The sequence below is a fragment of the Thermobia domestica genome, chromosome 15, assembly GCF_964235325.1.
Source record: "Thermobia domestica chromosome 15, izTheDome1.hap1.1, whole genome shotgun sequence".
In the NCBI taxonomy this organism is placed as follows: Eukaryota; Metazoa; Arthropoda; class Insecta; order Zygentoma; family Lepismatidae; genus Thermobia; species Thermobia domestica.
In genome coordinates, this window is record NC_137468.1 from 150,261,486 (window position 1) to 150,282,151 (window position 20,666).

The 20,666-nt window shown below is 35.9% G+C and overlaps 1 protein-coding gene across 2 annotated transcripts in view; it reads right to left on the minus strand.

Moving 5' to 3' along the window:
- Positions 1–20,666, minus strand: part of LOC145671292 (uncharacterized) — a 91,362-nt gene that overhangs the window by 47,713 nt on the left and 22,983 nt on the right. The gene's annotated exons all lie outside the window — the stretch shown is intronic.

Consider the following 20,666-nt stretch of genomic DNA (forward strand, 5'->3'; position numbering starts at 1 on the left):
AACTGTGTACTCAATTTGACAGCTTTGACGGGGACAAATAGCTTCGTTGCTGACGTCCTCATTGAACTCTAATCAATCAATGAAGCATTTGACAGCTTGATGTTTATTGACCTTCAGCAAATAATGGCACGGATATCTAGGTGATAGCGGGGGCAGAGAAAAGACCAGTAGGGAAGGACGCGTCCCTATTGTGTTGATAGTAACGGAGCTGTTAAGACTTTCGTGTCATGACTCAAAATGACAAAAAGAGCTTCACCGCAAGCAATGTGATGAAAATTTAGTGAGTACTTTTGGGTACATTCCCCTTTACGAGACAGTATTGGATATTGGTTTGGAGTTTAAAAGGGGTCATATGTCACCTCATTCCGGATGACCTAACATTGCACTGATACAAGAAAAAAAAGCTGTCAGGGAAATCCCCACACTTCTTTTCTGGAGATATAAACAACTCTCAGCATTGGGTAAATAACAGGGCATACAATTGTGTATGAAAACTTACGTGTCAGAAAAAGTTGCTAGGTCCCACATTCATTCAGGGAAATAGAGGCGGGTGGTGTAAAGCTATATTGAAGAAATTCATTCAAGGTTCAAGTTGTGATTACAACATCCTTACAGGTGACGAAACGTGAATTTACCATAATGGTCCCTTTAGAAAACAGCAATCGCAAGTGTGGTATTTTGAGAATGAAGAATTCATACCGAAAGTGAAGAGACCTCGGAGTGTTGAGAAGAAAATGTTTGTATCTCTTTCACGCGACAGTTGAACGAGAACAGATGTACAGTGAATGCTAAGTGGTACTCAACAGTTTGCTATCCTAATATGTTCAAAAACAGGAAGACCCAACATGCTAGATTAAAACTTGGTCATTTACTATTTATCATGATAATGGAATTGTTGTTTGAACTGCAGATTTTTTTAGCCGCGAAGCCTGTTGCCACCTTCACCTTATTGGCCAGATTTGGCAGTAATAAACAGCGTTTGATGTGAATCTATTGACACATTATTTGATCATGGTTCACATCCTCTGTGAAGTCCAATTATGCCATGAATAAAATATCAAGTGTTGTTTTTCCGTTTCCTTTTATAATATTAGCCGAAAGTACCCTATCTCTTTAAAATATTACTTCCTTTCATGTCTGCCCTTCTACCCATATTCTCATAGCTATTGAGTAGTTACGGAAAGTCCTATAGACGGTTAACACATTTCCTCTTTTCATAGTATAACAATGAGAGATTATGAGAGCTATCTCTTACAATATGAGCTATGATACTGAGTAAGCTTCCATTATTCATGTTTCTATCTAATGTTTGCCATGTTTCTCTAGATATTATGTGCTCCATTTTCTTATATTTTGCCATCGGATTTGGTGTTTCTATGGAAACGTCAACGGGAGAAGCAAGGACAAGAATGAATTTCTCTAATATTATAAACCTTGACAAGAACTCGCCATCAGCTTATCTATACGTAATGGAACAGAAATTCAGCAAGGTGTATTCCATACTCTCTAAAAGAGAGAACAGCGCAACTTATATAAAAATCTACTTTGCAACTACTAGTAAATACGAAATCACGAAACAGCGCAGCAGTGTTAGTTACTCATTTAACAATTTTAATATAGTGTTGCAAATATAATGCAACACTAATTCCAATGTTTTAAAGTATGGTACTGGCAGCGTATTACACAAGAAGAGATCGTAATTTTACAAAATCGTATTAGATTCAAGAAATATTAACAGAATAACGAAAATAAGCTAGTCAGTTGCCTGACATACAGGAAGCTATATTCCTCTTGGGGGACGAAAATGTAGTCTATTTTTCATATTTGTAATGCCTCCGAGCATACATCCACAACAAAAGATTGTAAAAAATTACAGGCATGGTTACATGCTAGGAATATATCAATCTTTGGGAGGATATTATGGGCACAGCTGCATAGTTCTCTATCTTTCATATTAAATAGAATGATGCAAATGCTGCTTGCGGAATGTTACTTTAAGATTGTTATCGTGTAGGATGACAATATTGTAAGCGAGATTGAGGAGCAAGTTCAGAAATTTGCAGATTGTACTTTAAAAATTGAGAAAATAGTATATTGCGCTCAATTTAAACAAAGTATAATTATTTGTAAAATCTTTTGATTTTCTGGGATTTGATGTAGAGACTGTGAATGTGTCTTGTGGTCTTGAAAACGTTAAGATGGTCAAACAGATAAAAGACTTAGGGATACCAAAGATTTTAAAGGGTTCTAGGTATTTGTAATTATTCTAGATCAGCTATATCAAATCTTTGTAAATTATACTCCTTTAACGAAGCTGTTGCGAAAAATGAGAGGTTAAAATGGAAAGTTGAATGCTAGAACAAGGTAATAAAACTATACACTATTTGTGGATCTATTTTATACACTATTTTATCTATTTGTGGATACATTGGGTATTGCAACGGAATCTGATATTTCAGACAAGACAGACGGAAAGAAGTTACGAATTATTGCTCATGGTTCTAAGAACCCGCTATAATTCACAAGGACAATATAATAGTACTATGAGGGAACTTCTTGGAATATTAATTTGTAGAGAGATATTTGAAAAATACTTGCTGAGTGGTTTACGGTGTTCGTATATACTTAATATAATTTATTATTTCTTGTTTTTCAAGTTTCTAAAGCGCCTGCAATGATTTCCCGATGAATAAACAGAATTTTTAGATTTCTTATAGTTTTGAGAAATTTAAAGATCTTGTATGGAGACTATTTTGTCGCACAGATAATGATTATACACTCTCGTACAAATACGAGCGAAGTACTTCGACGAGTGAACGTTATTCCTTAGAAGAACAGGAAGACAACGGATTTATGAAATTCAAAATGAGTGATACAAAATTGGATTGGCTTTTAGGAATTGCCTCGAGAAATCAATATAACAGCTTTGGATAATAGTTAGTTTGAAAGAAGAAAAGATGGTATTAATGTTATACCGAGATGTATTTTACAAGTCTGATAAGAAAACAAGGATTTAAAGAATTATTTTTCCTTGAAGATTATGATTCACACGGAAAAGAAAAGCCCGTGAATCAAATTACTAACCTAGAATTTATGAAAGTCCAAGATGAATTGGGAAATAAAGCTTTTTTAATGGAGAATTAGTTTTGGAGCGAAAGAAGTGGACCCGAATTAAGCAATTAGTTGAAGTGTAACTTCTTCATGATAATGGCCTCTTCAAGATGATAAGTGAGGTTCTGTCACTGTACCGTGAAGTGACCACCATTAATAACGTACACACAATCTTCGGGAAAATATGACATATCAAGAGATTTTAAACCTTTGAAAAGGGAAGCCTTTTTTCTTCTCCCCTAATGATATGCTATCAAATAAGGATAGTGGGTTTGGTGCAAGTTCGTACTTAAAGCACTTTCTCTGTTCCTGACAATTTTTAACAAGTATCCTATTCAGTATGGACTGAAATACTGTGACGTCACATCTTTCTATTTGCTATGGTAATCGCTATTTTCTTTTTTAAACAACATTGGATTCGGATCCCAATCGAAAGTGAAAATAATGTATTCGGGATTACAGACGTTCGAGTAAAAGAAATATTTGTATTAAAAAATATTTCCAATGAACAAAACAAACAAAAAATATATAGAAAAACAATTAAGTAACACATTAAGCACTGAAACTAAAATTAACAAGTCCACATGTCTTGTGAAATTTTCCGTTTGACATCGTACATTTTGTGTATTTGTACGTTAACTCTTAAAGCGTAATCTTCTTTATCATTGGATATTAAATTTAAACCCTGGAATATTTTGATTTAATAGTATCGGAAACGTTACTATGATGTATATGTATGTGAACAGAATTACTATGTAACAGTTGTTTAAAATCTATGATGAAACAATCATAATTGGATGCTTTCATATTAAGTTAATAGGGAATATAAGAAAATATCCGACGCGTCTACTGTGGTTTAAATTGAAAATTTCCAGCACACATATAACTACAAGCCTAGTGTTTCTTTCTGTACCGACTATAATGCTGTACCGATTACAATTTTGTAAACGGGTTGTAAAAGGTGATTGTAAGAAATGTATAAGCATTTATGGAATTAATATTATTCTAAAAATAGACAAAGATTTTTCCTTTTAGTCACATACTCATACTATTTTTTGTGTCGACAGTTTGTCAATATGCACATCAGAGATTTTGTTGTGCATAATTGCTTCTACTAACGATGAATTACATTCTAATGGTGATAACTTTAATTATACGATTTCTACCGTATTATGGTGTCGGCAGACGTAAGTTACTCTTTCTGAATTACTAGATATTTAAGTTAATTATCGTAATAATAGCCCTCATATTCTTAATCTGAAATTTCCCGAACTTCATCTTAAAGTATTGTATAAACGTGAATTGTTTTATAACCATTTTTCTTGTTTATACCAGTGTTCCCAATGTATATATTTTTACTAGACGGTTGTATAGTAAAATTAATGGTAATCACCATGTTGACAGAGAGGAAGTGATGATATTGTTTCAGTCTATTGGCAGGTATTGTTTCGTTGTTTATGACGAGCTCAAAGTTCATTGCTGCTAGGGATATTACTTCATCTTTTCTGTGAATGATTATAGTACTGAAATCTTTTCCCTCTTTTGCGGATAAGGAATTCATTCCCTTTTCTAAAGCTTGCTCACCGGTTACTGTATCACCTGGAACCAGTTCTGAAGCGATATTGATTGGTTCTCTGGATTCTTTTGATGAAATTAATTATATTCCAACAGTCACTTGTAAAAGTTTTCTGCATCCCGGTGGTTCTGAATCTGTCGAGATTCGCTCTTCATTACGCTCGTCAGAGGATGTAAAAGTAACATTTGGCCCACCCACATATTTTATTGGGATATTCAGCGATTGTTCTATAACCATATTAGTGGATACTCTCGAAGAATATCTTTTTGGGTAACGAACAGAAAAGTTTTCCTTGTGAAGATTTCAGTCTTGTGTTGATATTCAATGTTCGTATTCAAATATCAATTGAGGGTATAGGTGAGCACATTTTCGTACAAATTGTAGTCTGCTGCACGAAACACAGCGATCGTAAATTTACTATCTGCCGATTTACTTTTCTACAGCAACACTAATTGAAAAAGAGGATTCTTTAGACAAGTTTCCGAAAATTCCCTTCAGATTTCCTTATACTAAACATTATAAACAACGACCGTACACCTATTCAATGTCTGTTTTATGGTGAATTAAAGCCATATAACACGCATGTCGCCTGAAGTGAAATGAAATCAATTCCTTTTGCTAAAAGCTTTCGTAGTTGTTTAAACAGTTTAGTAAGCACAAGAATAAGAGCTGCTAATTTTTGTTTTCGTTGCAATAATATGTAACTTACAGAATATCTGTATGTATTAATGTACTTTTACAATTTGTGGGTTTGATTTTCATGTATTGTTACGTTACACACACAAAACAGGAATTTCGGACGTTAAATGTTAAAAAAAAATCCTGCCATTACTACTACAGACAACTGCTACACATTATATGAAAGTTTATCTTATTGCGATTCTAAAGAAACGCAATTTGTATCAATCGATCAATTAATGGACCTACCACATCCGATTACATCAAAATGTGCAACCTCCTTCGAAAACATTTAGAGCTCAGCCAGTTTCCAATACGGTGGCTTGACCACAACGTCTATTTTGGGGAATTTATATAATTTGAGTTTGAAAGCTGTAAGAATGTTCCTACAAACTCTAATGCCTCGTTGAGCCTATAATGACTCGACTGTAAGGGTTTGATACAAAATACTGAAATTTCCAGTTAGCAAACATATCTTTTAATTTTATGGAAACACTATAGCAATAGTTCTTCACCAGTCTATAGTAAGTGTCAAAGAAATTTCAAGAAGCATTCTAAAGATCCTGCTCGATGCTCAGCTTGTGAGAAACTATGCCCAAGGTGCAAAGCTGAAAATATTTTTGCTTTCATCTGTGTAGAAACGCTACGGTTATCAGAGTTGGTTCAAACCTTCAAAACCATTCAATTTTCTTAAGTCCTTGAAGTTTATAATTATAGCAGTAGATTTCAATCTGGTATACGGGGTATTTCCAATTTCTGTCTGCTCTTGAATGAAGCTGCTGAAAACTTATGAAATGTGGATATGAACATTGCTGCGGAAAGTATATCTATTGAATAAGTTTACAGAAATTGAGAAAATACATTATGAGACTACGTCTCCCGTGCAAGATCTAGTTAGTATATACGACGTTCCCCAGACACTTTAGGAGTTATACACAATTTGTTTTGGAAAAGAAAGCAAAGAATTACGAATATGTATTAAAAAGCTCTTAGTTTGAAGGACATACCATAACGTACCTAACATTGTTGTATTGAAAAGTCGCAGATGTGAATAGTGAGTATGGTTAGCAACCCGAAAGAGGAACTGAAGCTTAAGAGTAAAGACGACTTTAAAGTGAATGTTTAAGAGTTGGAAGAGTTGACAAAATGCTTGTCGGCACAAATAAATAAAAATGATGGTAATTTTTACAGGCTACAGGTAGAACCTGAGAACTGAAGAATAGATTTTTCTACTGGTTGTATTTTTGTTAAGTGAGTTCCGAGAGGATACTGACCAGTACTTATGTTGATACAGAACTTTGGTTAAAGCTACAGTAAATGCTTTGTAGGACATGATGAACCGTTATCAAGGACTGTTTATATTATGAGAAATATGTTGGTCGTAGAGGAGATAATTATACATAGCCATGTTAAAAGGCCATGGTAATTTTGGGACTAAGATATATATACTTTAGTAAGAAAAAGTGAGAATAACGATTAAAATTAAAAATAAATACATATTTAAAATAAAATAGAAGTTCTTTCTGGTTCTCTGTTTTGTTCGGTAGGCTAAAGACAAAAAACTTTACTCAGAATATTCATTAAACCTATAACACACACACACACTTGTATTACATTAATGTGTAACACATTTGTGATGATGATTTGTCTATTTTTCCTAGTGGATATTAGCTTGTTTGGAATACTCTTCCTTCCTCTTTAAGTGCTTAAGACATTAAGTACTTCCTTCGATCAGGGTTTGTATTCTTTTGAACTTTTTTTTTTAAATACATCCCTGTCAATTTTCATTTATGTCACCGTTATATTTTTTGAATATTTTGTTCGACGACAAATTCTAGCCCAGTTATCCTTACTACTTAAGTGAAGTAAATAAGCAAAGAAAAAATATGATAATTCCTTTACTCTGTGGTTCTAAAAGGCATGTGAGAAACTAGAAATCAACTAGTTCAACTGGGAGGATAGATTATGTACTAAGAGTGATACTACGTATACAAGAGATTTAATAGCGTTATTACACAGACATTCAACAGCACATGACAATTAAAATATCTACAACAAACGCAATTGGATTTTTGATAGTATCAAACAGGCAGATGCTTCACAAAGTTTAAGCTACTAAGGCAAGAAATCATTATTTTTTGCGTTTTTCACTTCATAAGTTTCTGTAATCCGATATATCTACTATGTATTCTCAGTCTACCCTTTTAAACTGAATATTGATTAGTTTATCACAATACCGCTTCTTTTTACTCAAACATTTTTTTTTTACTTCAATTTGTATTTTTATTTGATTAGAATTCAGACAAGGAGTCGTGTTTGAACAGGATAATATTTTTTCCATTTTTATTTAGTTCAATCTTGGGGATCCTATGATTCAATGACATATTTATTTCTTTTACTTCTAACAAGCATGCATTAAAGTAGTTTCATTTCATATAAATGATGATTGCCTTCTATGTCCTTCCGTTCAAGTTTATTTCTTTCAAACATCAGTCATATAAATATACTTGGTATTACCATCCTACTATCTTTGATTTCAGTTTATATATCTTAAAGTTTAATTATACTATACAATAAAATAGTTATTTTATTATTACCGGCAGTAACAATGTTACGCTCCAAAGACGGTTGGTTAGTTTAGATTTTGAAGCCCGGTTTCAGCATCGGCCTAACGTGGGATTCAAACCACATGAGCTTCAACTGCAAATGAAACCTGTCTCTCGCCTCGAAAGAGAATACGGTAGTTACATAATCACGAGGAAGAAATATTCTTCAAAAAATTATTCCTTCGCCTGAAAATGTTTTGTCCGTTCGCTTGTATCCACCGTAGATTCTGAGTATTTAGTCAATGTACTATTTCTATGTCCCCAAATGCCTAGACATTTCGTTCCATTTGTACTATATTTCATCAGCAGTTTTTTTCAAGTTCAATTATACCATTGAATAAGATTTTATTCTTTTTCACCAAAATGTTTCTGCTGTCCTAAGTTAGCTATATCTTCTTTCACCTAAGAAGGATTTGTTCATTCCTTGCATGTATTAAGTCCATAATAGAGATTTTATACCGACTTAAATAGCTAGGTCATTTCTACAATTCTAATTCATACTATATGAAGATACCTCTCTCACTGCAGATTATACCACTGAAAGGAATGGCATTGAAATATTACTATTTCATCATATAGTTTTTCTTAGACCTGGGAAGACGTACTTTTCTTCGTTACCTCTTGGATACTTAGTTTTTTTTTTTTTTTGCTATTTAAACAGCTAAAATATTTTCATTCTCCACACTCGATCACAATTAATACTTTTGCTGACTCGACTGATGCCATGCTATAACTTTCGTTTCTCTCTATTTACACAGTCAAATGATTGTATCATATATACACTATATACAGGGTATTCGGAATGGCACCGACGGTTTTTAAAAGTGTATAGTTTTAATATGGCCACAGATACAAAGCAGAAACATCCATATTGAAGGAAAACTTGAAAAGTTTTGTTCAGCAAATTTTCATACTTGAACAACTACCGGCGACGGCACTAGTATCGCCGATAAACAGAAATGGCGTCGGCAGTAGAAAAGACCCAATCTGTGTGTTTGTTTGCAGACAAAAAGTGTTGTTCAAGTTCAACGAAACTTTTGACGTATTTACCACAAGGATCCTCCATCACGAAACAGTATCCAGGCGTGGGAGGAACAATTTTTATCAACGGGGAGTGTAGTGAAACAACACAGCGGTGGTAAATCGCGTGTCAGAAGAAAATGTGGGAGCAATTAGAGAGTGTTTCTCACATAGCCCGAGGAAGTCAATTCGCGCAGCGAGCAGGCAATTGGCAATTTCAAAGTCAACAGTTCACGATGTGGTACACAAACGATTACGTTTGCGCGTGTATAAGGTGCAATTGTTGCAAGTAATTAAGCCCAACGATAAGCCACAGAGAGCAGCATTTGCTACTGAAATTCTGGACAGGGTTGATTATGACCATAATTTCTTACTGAATGTTGTTTTCTCTGATGAGGCAATTTTTCAGTTGTCTGGCTGTGTTAACAGACACAATGTTAGGATATGGGGGATCTGAGAATCCGCATGCGTACATGAAGCATTCTAGAGACAGTCCCAAATTGAATGTTTGGTGTGCTTTAACACATAATGCAGTTATAGGCCCCTTCTTTTTCATAGAACAAACCTTAACAGGAAATGAGTTCTTAGACATGCTTTAACACTTTGCTGTTCCTCAGTTACAACATTTGCAACCTCAAGTGATATTCCAATTGGATGGTGTCTCGCCACATTAGAGCCTACAAGTGAGGGAATATCTTGATACTGAATTTCCTGGCCGTTGGATAGGTCATGACGGGACAATCAGGTGACTTCCACGCTCTCTTGATGTTAACCCTGGACTTCTTCCTGTGGAGGTAAGTGAAAGACCTTGTGTGTTCTGGTGAAATGGTGCGTAACCTTGATGAACTGAAGAACCGTATTAGGAATGCGATTGCTTCAGTAACACCTGAGATGTTACGGAATATGTGGAGAGATTGAGTTCAGGCTAGATATTGTAAGAGTTACAAATGGAGCTCACATGAAGTTACACTGAATTAGAACGACTTGTAATACCAAATAAACTTTTCGAGTTCTTTAAAATATGTTTTTTTTTCTTCTGTATCTGACCATATTAAAACTATACACTTTTAAAAAACCGTCAGTCCCATTCCGGACAATCTATATATCTTTTTCCTGTTGATGAGGATTGTCTTTTTCTGCTTCTTCTTATAGATACTGTGCAATTCTTTGAAGTCTGCCTTGTTACTCAAAACGTTAAAACATTCTAAATCCGTCGTACTATATTTGATCGAGATAGATATCCATTCTACTGCGACGTATATCACTGATTATATTTGTAGGATTTTTAGAGGTATTTCCTGTTAACAGATTCTACCTTTAAATCATGATTTCTTTTCCACTACTGAGAAGGCACTATTATTCACCTCACTTTTGTTGTGGTTAAGTAATTTATCAATATTTCATTATTACCTATGTAAGTGACTATAATTTCACTCCAGTCACATATGTATCTAATCAGGAGCTCATTCGTGGTGATATGTAGCGTGCAGGATCCAGACTCAATTCTTGTCAGTAAATAAGAAATAAGAAGTATCTTGCAGTGAATAAATAATGGTTTTGGTTTAGTGTCGTCCAATATATAAATGTCTTCCAAGACAAGTATTGGAATTTCGCAGCTTGTGCTTCATTTTCTCATGCCTGAGATTTTGTAGGTCCATGCTGTCCTTAAGGTATATAGTAGTTCGTTAATACAGGGTTAAATTATTTTAATTCCGGTTTTACTATATTCCATTTACGGCTACGACTACATTTCCAGTTCAATAGTATAAAAATAGGTATACTGCGCCATTTCACTCTTTTCAATTATGTAACTGCTTTGCTTTTAACATTTTTGAGGTTGTATTAGACTACTCAGGTAACTAAACAGCTGGTTTGTAGTGCTTTTAATGCAAAGAATGAATGCCGTTTTGCAAGTACAAACGCGCAACATGTATTTTACCATTAGGCATTCCTTGGAATGATACATTACAATCTTGGATTTGACGGAAATTTCGCAGTCCGCGATGTTTTGGAGAATATTTTGAAGGGAGATGAACGATGGAAGACTAGAATATAGTCATGGCTGGCATCCTCACGCGAAGTTTTAATAGGATGCCACCAGGGAAGATTAAAACCCTTTACTGTGTCCGGAATGAAAAAGCCTTTTCTGTGCCCCATTTCCTTTCTGTCTTTTCTCTATATCTAGGTCAATGTATGCATAACGATTTCACATATATTTTCTCTCTCTCTCTCTGTGATCACATTAAATTTGATTCATGAGCATGTGAGCTTTTCTTGGTAGTACTAATTATTTGTTTTGGGAAAGTCTTGTTTCTTCTTTCTTCCTTCTCTGTTTTCATTTTTGTTTTTTATATACTTCCTCCCTCTTTTGAAACTATCTTTAATGGTATTGAGCCGCTCCTAGTGATAGAACAAATATTTATATACGCGCGTCAAACCTAGGTATACCTTGCTGGCCAGGTTACACACTAGCACTGTCTATTTTTGCTTGCTTCCCAAGCCCGAGCAGTGTGTGTGTAATTGAGAAGTAATATGTCGACTAACTATACTAAAATTCATTTCAAGTTTGTTACTGTTGGGCGTTAGCTCGCATTATTCTTCGGTGTTGCAATCGGTTTTCGAAAGTTCTTGTTACGAATATTTTCCATTTACATATCGTTGCATAAAAATATCAGTTAGACATTTCTCTACACATTGTATTGATCACTCGCGTCGAGCTTTTCGGAAGGCATTCTACCATGAGTTTTTAGCTTTTACATCGTTAGTTAATGTAAGCTGTGTGTAAAAATTATTCCGTTATAGCTCGTTTTTGGTGTTATATACATATATCGGACTAATAGAACACTGCAAATAGTATTATCAGGAACTGCATAAGCAAAGTCTACAATGATAGTATAGAAGTTCGCTCATTAATCGCCACTTGCCTTTATTGTTTTTGTTAACGACATACACAGGGCAGTTGGCAAGGAATTTCTCAGGTGAGTAAAACTTAATTGTATTCCCTGGAGCTACTTGTTTAGGTACAATGTATGCCACATATGCTGTAGAGTAAGCTGTATTGACTGAAATCTAAGTTCGAGTTCTTTATGAAAGACTGAAATTTCGAAGAAGGAAGAATTCGTTACATCCATTCTTGAGGTATGTTCTTGACATTGCAATAATCACACTTGGTGGTATATTTTTAAATAATCACTATTCTCACGCCCGGTCTGGAAGGCAACAACAACCAAGTCAGGCATGTTACAATGTAAACTGTTGAACTTCGTAGTAACATCGAACTCCAAGTTGATTCCTATGACGTTCCATATAGTGATACGTATGAAAGTCGACAGGCAGGTGCATATTCTTGAGGACATTAGCCTTAACTTTTATGGCGCCACCTCACATTTGGCACCCTGATCTTTAGTTTTAATATTAAGGTTTCCTGCACGTGCTAGCATGGAATAGTCGTATGTTCTATCATGGTTTTTGGATTTCCATCGGTAGAACAGAATGTTATCGTTCACGCTTTGTTTAAGTGTTGCTGGCAATCTTTTCTTCAACACAATTTTCCTATAGTTACTCAAGAAGCCGAACAGTAGGCGCAATGGGAATAGCACCGTAATTCTTTTTTAGAAAAACTTAGACCATTAGGAAGACTTAGGCGCAGATGGGAGGACAATATTAAGATGGATCTCGCAGAGATAGGAATACAAAGTAGAAACTGGATGCAATTAGCTAAGGATAGAAGTCAGTGGAGAGCTTTTGTGAACGCGGCACTGAACCTCCGGGTTCCATAGGCCATATAGTTAGTTAGTTAGTTAGTTAGACATAGTGACTAGACCTACAGCCTTTAATATTCTGTCTCAGGCTTGGGGAAATACCTTTTTTAGGTGAGGAATTAGATACGCAGTACAGAGCCCAATAAGAGCGACTTGTTTAGGATAACACGTTCTGGAATGTACTGATGCAACTTTAAACGTAGTTGGGAAAGTTCCTGCTAAATGTAGCAGTCATGCTTGAAGAAGTTTTTATTTCAGGAACATGAGCTTTACGAGGAGGACTGTGTGGTGCATGTAGTGATACAATGAAACTCATTGCACTCTGGAAAGAATGGCCATCAGGCATCATCAGAAATTTTAAGCCAATTGCCTACGGATAACATCACCAAACTTTTGGTTTCTATCCCCGATTATATTATGACTGTAAAGGGTTCGCAGTTTAGATATAGGGGTATACCATCATACGAATCGAAAATGGAGACACGATGACTATGCTTCCAGTGACACATACAGTGATTATCCACATTGCCTGATACATCTAAGTTTACTATAGAACATTAATTTATCTGCGATGATAAAGAAAGAAGTTCATTCGTCATAAACGCTCACTGAAGTTCTTAATCTGCAGCTTACTTGTTAGACGTACAATATCGGTAAATGTGAGCGCTCTTTTAAATTGCTAGTCGGTTTCCTGCGACACGCTAGGTCTGTACCACTTGCACGTTCAGAGAATTGAAGCTTCAACCATCTGATTATGATGTTTCTGCTCAGCTAGTTCCTCTCCTTTTCACATCGACATTCTCTTGGCTGTACGCGTTAACGCACCAAGAATGGCTACCAAGGCAGATATGGTAATAATAAAGACGCCGATTTGTCATTCTTTAAGCCTATTTAGCTGAGGTAAATAGGCTTATGAGCTCAGTGTAAATTCAATGTTAACACTCACTACACTCTCCGTTCCTGTTGTGTAAGTATCGGTTTGGCCAAGTGCAGCTTATTAGGTACAATTTCAAACTTAATGCCTTTGGTATTCATTACGCGCCTCTCAGGTATTTTTATACACCCGATTCTATCTTCGTTTTAGTGTTCATAGGTAAAGTAATTAAAATGCGGGCAATCTTTTACCTATACTGGCATCATTGCTAACATGACCAAAAGCTTTATGCTCCAGTTCCTTACCTGCTCTACGCCTAGAATCCACAATGTTTAAGTTCTTACAAGCAACATCATCCTCTGTAAAAGCCCGATCCAAGCTCTTCATTCTCCGGTCATCTTTGCTTAATTTTTAATCGAAACAAGTGCCTGGGCCGCAAAACTGATTATCTGGAATATGTATTTCACAGGGAAGCTTATTAAAGACACTATCGAGCAAACGGCTACTTTCCTTCATAAATCTTCCAAAATCCGGCGGCTGTAAGCAAATTGTCTTAATTAGGTAACCCATATCCTTACGATCATACAATGAATTTAAATAACCGAGACGCAATCATATCCATGATATTATTCATATATCATAAAGATCGATAGCCTGCCATATCGTCTCCAGCAATAACAAAGAACTGACCCAGAAGCTTCCTGGCATCATCCAATCCGATAAATTCTTATGGCAGTAATATATATTTCATAATTCTTCCTCAATATCTTTTCCATTCGCTTCGTGTTTGGTGGTTTCCTCTACCTCAAACCAAATAGCTTGGATGAAATTTTGATACTTATCACTGTATAAAGATTTGATTGTTTTCGTCTTGGATCGTTTTTGTGAAACAACACATCGACCAATTTAAGCATGTCTGCGTAGGCTTCATAATCTGTTTCGATGTAATCATCGGGTTGCTTCTGTGTTGGCAACTCACATAACCCTTGAGTATCCGCCTGTTTGCACGCAATCGTCGCATATGATATCACCACAATCGAAATGCACGTTCCAGCTACCAATCATCCAATAAATAACACCGTGTTTGTTTATAAAGTATAACCCAAACAATTTTTGTCTGCCTTCTTGGTGCTTAGATAACGTGTAGCTAGTGTTCCTAGTTTCGTAGGTGTTAGAGTATCGTCTTTAGAAGCTACAAGGGCTAAAGAAGCAGTAATGGAATGATGCTCTGCTTGCATAAGTACCTTCTCAAATAAGATTTTAAGTGACGTTTGTGGATAACCTTGAATGTTTTGAGCGGCTGCAGTTATGAGCTCGGAAATCAAGCTCCTGTTCTCATCTGTTATATCTATAATTTCCTGCTCTAAAGTTGCGATCACACCAGTAATTCATTCTTTCACATTTGCCTCTCATAATAACTTCGATGTTTCTCCTTTTGCCTTTTAAACAGCTTCGCTTTGTAGTCTTGCAGTTTAATGTTTTCATCTGAAAGCTTTACGTTAACGTTAATCGTTCATTAGTTTGGTAAATTATTATGTGCGATCGATCTTCGTTAACTCGTTGGAGCAATCGTAATGAATCGATTGATTGGATTACGATACCTACCCTCATCAAGCTTTCATGTCAAGCACATGGTTAGAAACACACATGGTTCACTCCATGTTTAGCGTAACTTCTTGAACGTCACCAGCCGTATACTCATCATAAATTTACCTGAAGTTAGTGTCACCTTTTCGGAATAAACACAGGAAAGTTAGTGTCTCGAATAAGCTGTTTGGGAACCTTACTAAACGTTTGAACAAGGTAGTTATGTACTTCATCCTGACTCTCCAGAATGTAGTCATTGAAGACTACAACCGACTTACATAAATAGTTCTCCAATGGGATAACCGGTGGTAGCTAAGTGTAACCATGTTCACTTTTAATGTTGTAAATACTCAAGTTGATTACATACTCAGGCTACTACAAGCTCTTGGGGAACACGTAGACACTTTCCTTTCCAGTTAAGCCTTCCGGTACTCAATACAAAGTTACCGCTGCAGAGGATATTGCTGTGAACATCACCAATGACTGGTTGAAACTTCTGGCAAACGTAAGTCTCCTTATTGTCAGCATGCTTTAGACCTTTAAACCGTAACTTCAGATCAACCTACGATAGTGATGATGATACTTACCCACCTAACGTATAACTCATTGTTATTATTATTTTGTGAAATATGTATCAGGGTATTTTGTTCACATCAACTCAGGATCACAAAATCAACCTAAAATCAGTTCTCTATTCCAATCACTCAAGTGACACATTGGAGGTTTGGTAGGGAGAACCTTAGCAGCTCAAAAGATTTCAGTGGATTAGTTTGGCGTGAAGCTTTAGCCGAATCTATGCTTGATTTTACTGATCCAACATAGCTGTCAACTTCAAACTTAGGGTTTGACCGTTGGGAGCTATCCCTTTTGCCGTACACTCTAGCCAAGTCCCTTTTCGTCTTGCTCGCCTACGTATACAGAGCTCATATTAATTGTGATGTGCTGCATGTGGTTAACAAATAATACGTTGACCCATTTGTAGTTGGTTTGTAAAGCATTTCAACATCAGGTTATGAAGCGTGCGATTTAAGCGTTCAATCATAACTGCTTTCAGTTAGCTATGAGATGAGTAGTGCTTCATGTTATAGGCTTTCACAAACTTAATGAAGCACTGAATTTTAAAATTCACGGCCTCGGTTCAGATCAGTACGAAAATGCTTTTGTTTTTTGCAATACCGAATGGAATGCATGGCTAACTTACCAGTTTTATCTTTACAGGATGGGCCCTACTATTTTACTCAAACTGTTGATAACGTTGAACAGGTACATTTGTTTAAGTTTTACGAGGTCCTTCAAGGTATTAGAAGCCATCTTCACTAAATCAGCCACCCATAGGCTGATGATGCCTTTAGTTATAACAAGTTTTAATAATACCGTTTAACAGATCTATGAAATTTACTAACGATCTGTTCACGTACTGAGAGAATTTCTTTTTAGGGAAATGAATAACAGATTGGTAAAACTGAATGCTCTGCAGGGAAAAAAATATTACTGTACAATGATTTTACCATTCACATGGACATCATATATGCATTCATATTAATTTCTTCATATTCTCACTGTATAAATCAAGTGGTACGCTATAATTTAAATGTTGGTTTGGGCTGTAGATTTTAATGAGAGGGAATTGCTTATGCTTTTTTAGTCAGATACAAGCTTACAATTATGACACCGGCTTCGAAATGGATTTCACAGTAGGGATATTTACATAAGGGATATGCCATACCAGCGTCTCGCTGTCTATTGAAGTCACATTCCGTCTGGATTATTGAATATAGCATATACGTTTTAAGCATGTGAGACCTCTTGATCTCAGCTTTACGTTACCTCCTTATTGTACAGACCTCACTCTATTTTGTTGTTGAGTTTAGTTTCTAATTTAGCAAGCTTTGCCCTGATATTATTCTGTTGGGTTTGGCATAAGTTTAGTTTGTACAGTACTGATTTAATTTATATTGGCATTGTTAGGTAAGGTGGCTAAGGTGTTGCTTATAATATATTTCCCCTTTAAGTGCAGATACAATTGCATTTGCTTCTTGGACTGGTACCAACTTGGAGTGTTCTTGAATGGGCTGCCTAAGTTGATGTTGAAACTGTTGAAATCAACTTTACTGCGTATAGGTTTTCTAGTGAGTAGCAAGAAAACACTTGATTAAAGCGTCAGAATTTGACTCTTCAACATGCTGACTATGTCAAGTAAATCTTCGGCATTTTATCGGCTTTCTTAATACTTGTACTTCAAGAGATGTGGGTAACGTACTTATTTATTCTCTCTCCAATGGAAGTCAAGCGTTCCCTTATCATCTCAAGATTCTTTGTTCATAGTAGTGAGTTCAAATTTGTTTGGAGCGTTGTCAGGTCGCTCTCCCTTTCTGAAGGGATCCCACAGTCTGTCTGAATGTGCTCCAAAGAAATTAAATTGGTTGGTAAATTCAATCTGTTAACTCATTTTTTAAGCTCAGATAAAGAATCCTTTCTGACCTCTTGTAGAATAGATTGAACGGCGTGTTGGAGCGCTTTGTAGTGAAGTTTGATGATCTCGGATATTCAGCTTGTAATGTCTCGAATTCTCTGGCCTTGCTTTGAATTTCGGAGCTGTTATCAAGTGTTAGCTGGCTAATGTTATTACGAAGTGTCCTGAGCCCTTCCTTGAATTAATTTACACTCGACTGAAGGTTTGATTTTAACTCGTTAAAAATGACGACGGAATCTTTCAGTTTAATGTCCCACGGTTATGAAAGACAGATGATTAAGGCAAATGAATAATGGTGGAAGAATTGGTGGAATGAGATTGTGGGAGGAAATGGGAGTACTACCAAAAAACTACAGACACTGGCCACCACACTTATTTTGCCGGGGATCCAACTAGGAACCTCATGCACTACAAGTAGGTGCTCTACCATTGAGACATCATGCCTCCTTGAACTTATTGGATTCTTAGCTATAGTTGTCTTTAAGTAGTCGCCAAGGATTTATGTATTGTTTGCATTAGTTAATGTGTCAACTGTTTCGTGAAGGTTTTAAACCTGTGTAATGGAAATAAATTGATCCTGCAAAAACTTCAGCTCGTTATTAAAACCCACAATAATGGCACGGATTTCATTTACGTTAATTTTACATGGCTAGCATGGTTTTGGATTGATTATCAAACCTCTTCAATACCTCCAGCAGTGCTACTTGTGCTGAAGCGAATTCTTTGCTTATGTCACTGTGGACATTAGATACAGCACTTAACTCAGCTTTCAATCTTGAAAGCCATTAATCTAAAAGTGTTAGTGGGTTTGTGTTGGCATTTGGTGACATGGAAAGCGTAGGGTGTTCAAGCTTCTGATAACGTCTGTGCCTAAACAGATCTGTCGGCATGATGTGGAATTTTTATCCGAGTGTAGTAAGTGTCAACAGTTACTAAAAAGCATAGAGTTTACATCTGACGGTTTACTAGTTGTTTATGAGACATGTATGCTATAGTCTAGAATATATCGTTTGTCGTCATTATCTAAAAGTATCTTAAAAATACATACAGTATTTATGTCATGGTGGTGTGATTCCAACTATGTTTTGCTGCTTTATTATGCTCTACTTGTTTTTAACAGCTTCTGAAGTCCGCCATGGTTGTACTCTTGGTTACATTGCAGTGAAATCTTTCACTTGCTTCTTCTGTACCCCGACTTCGAGTGAAGCACATATATTTTAGCTCTCAGACCAGTAAGCTCAATAATTGGGTCTTTCTCCATCATCTTCATTTTACTCGGGATCTTCTAGTTTTCTTCCTACAAGAATACTGTAGGAAATTATACTTGGGATAGTCTGATGTGACAAATTCACCAAGTATAGCCAGCATGTTGAAAGATCTCTGTAAAGTGTCTTAGATGAATGAATCGATGTCCATATATGCAAGTTAAATGTCACTGCGCCATTTGGGTTTCATGAGATCATAGTGGAACCTGGAATTAGAAATGTTGAGCGGTCCGAGAACTGGTGAACCTATGTATACGGGTTTTACCAGTGTCACCGATAGCAACGTCATATGGAACAATGAATGCAAGCTGATGGTTATACGTCCCTTCAGTCTTAAGATGTGTGAATTCTACTAGCTTGTTACATTCCTATTGATCGAATAGAAGTTACAAGTTCACGTATTTCCTCACGCCCTTCATTGTTTTACCTTGAAGTTGTTGTTTAGCAGCTTGTAGAAATCATTGTCGAAATAGATTCTTTCTTCAATGTTTGCTTCTATTAAATTAATTCAATGTACAAAGCTAACAACTTTGAACGCTCGAATCGCAATATCGTATGTATTTGGTAAGTATTAAGACCTGCATCAAATACTAATGTAGCATACGATAATGCACCATGTAAAGCGATCTGGAGTGTAAAGTAAAAGCAGTATTGTGTTTACCATTAGATGGTTTCTCATTCACGAGGCCACTTAATCGGAGTGTTCCTCACGGAACCTGACTGGATAATGTAAGTCTACCTCAAGGAAACAGCCTTCAGATTGATCCTTTATTCACTGCATATATATATATATATATATTCGACATATTACTGGATTCCGCGTTGTGGAACGTAGTCACACATTGCATAGCCATACAAGTTATATATGTCGAAATACATGAAATTCGATCCTAAAAATGGATTGTATGTAACGGCATGAAGATTGCATTTCCATGCTTTCACCTCAAATAGTCTGATCCATGAACATGTACGTATTAATATCTATCATAATATCCACCTTTATCCCCGTACACTTTAACATTGCAATCTCGATTAGAACCGATGATGTGTACATGTAAGCAGTATCTAACATGTAGGTCTGCATACAATTTGTTCGAGAGTCTTCCCATAGGTCAGATGTAAGAAGAAAGTCTCTTAAAAATGGTCATGAAAATCGCCCAATAATTAGATTTCATTCCGTATATACTTGGCATAATTATATGGCTACATTCGCTTCCACTTAAATTACTATCGAATATATGTTTAGGGCCTGTTTGTCAGTGAATTTCTCGGAACCATCGATATACTCAGAACAAAATATACCCTTCCGCTTGAAGTAAGTTGTCACTATCAACTTAGTAGTTGTCACTTGCAGCTCACGTTCGATTAGTACTTTACTAATGTCTTAAGGATAAATGGAAGGATTCCATATGAGTAAACGAAACGTTATTCAATGAACCCCGAACAGAATACATTTTGAGAATCTATGTGAGTCTCTTTATCTTAAGCTATCACCTTGAATTTTGCCGGTGTTATTCTTAACTCCGTTATGAACAGCCGTGCGTCGCAACGATTTGCGTTGAGGAAGAAATGCGAAGTAACATTGTCTCTGTATTTGTAGGTTGTAGTTGTTACATATGCTGCTCATCCGTTATGTGACCATGTTCTACTTTGTACTTACTGTATGTAAATTTCTGACTGATTAATTACAATGTGTTAACACAATATATTCATTG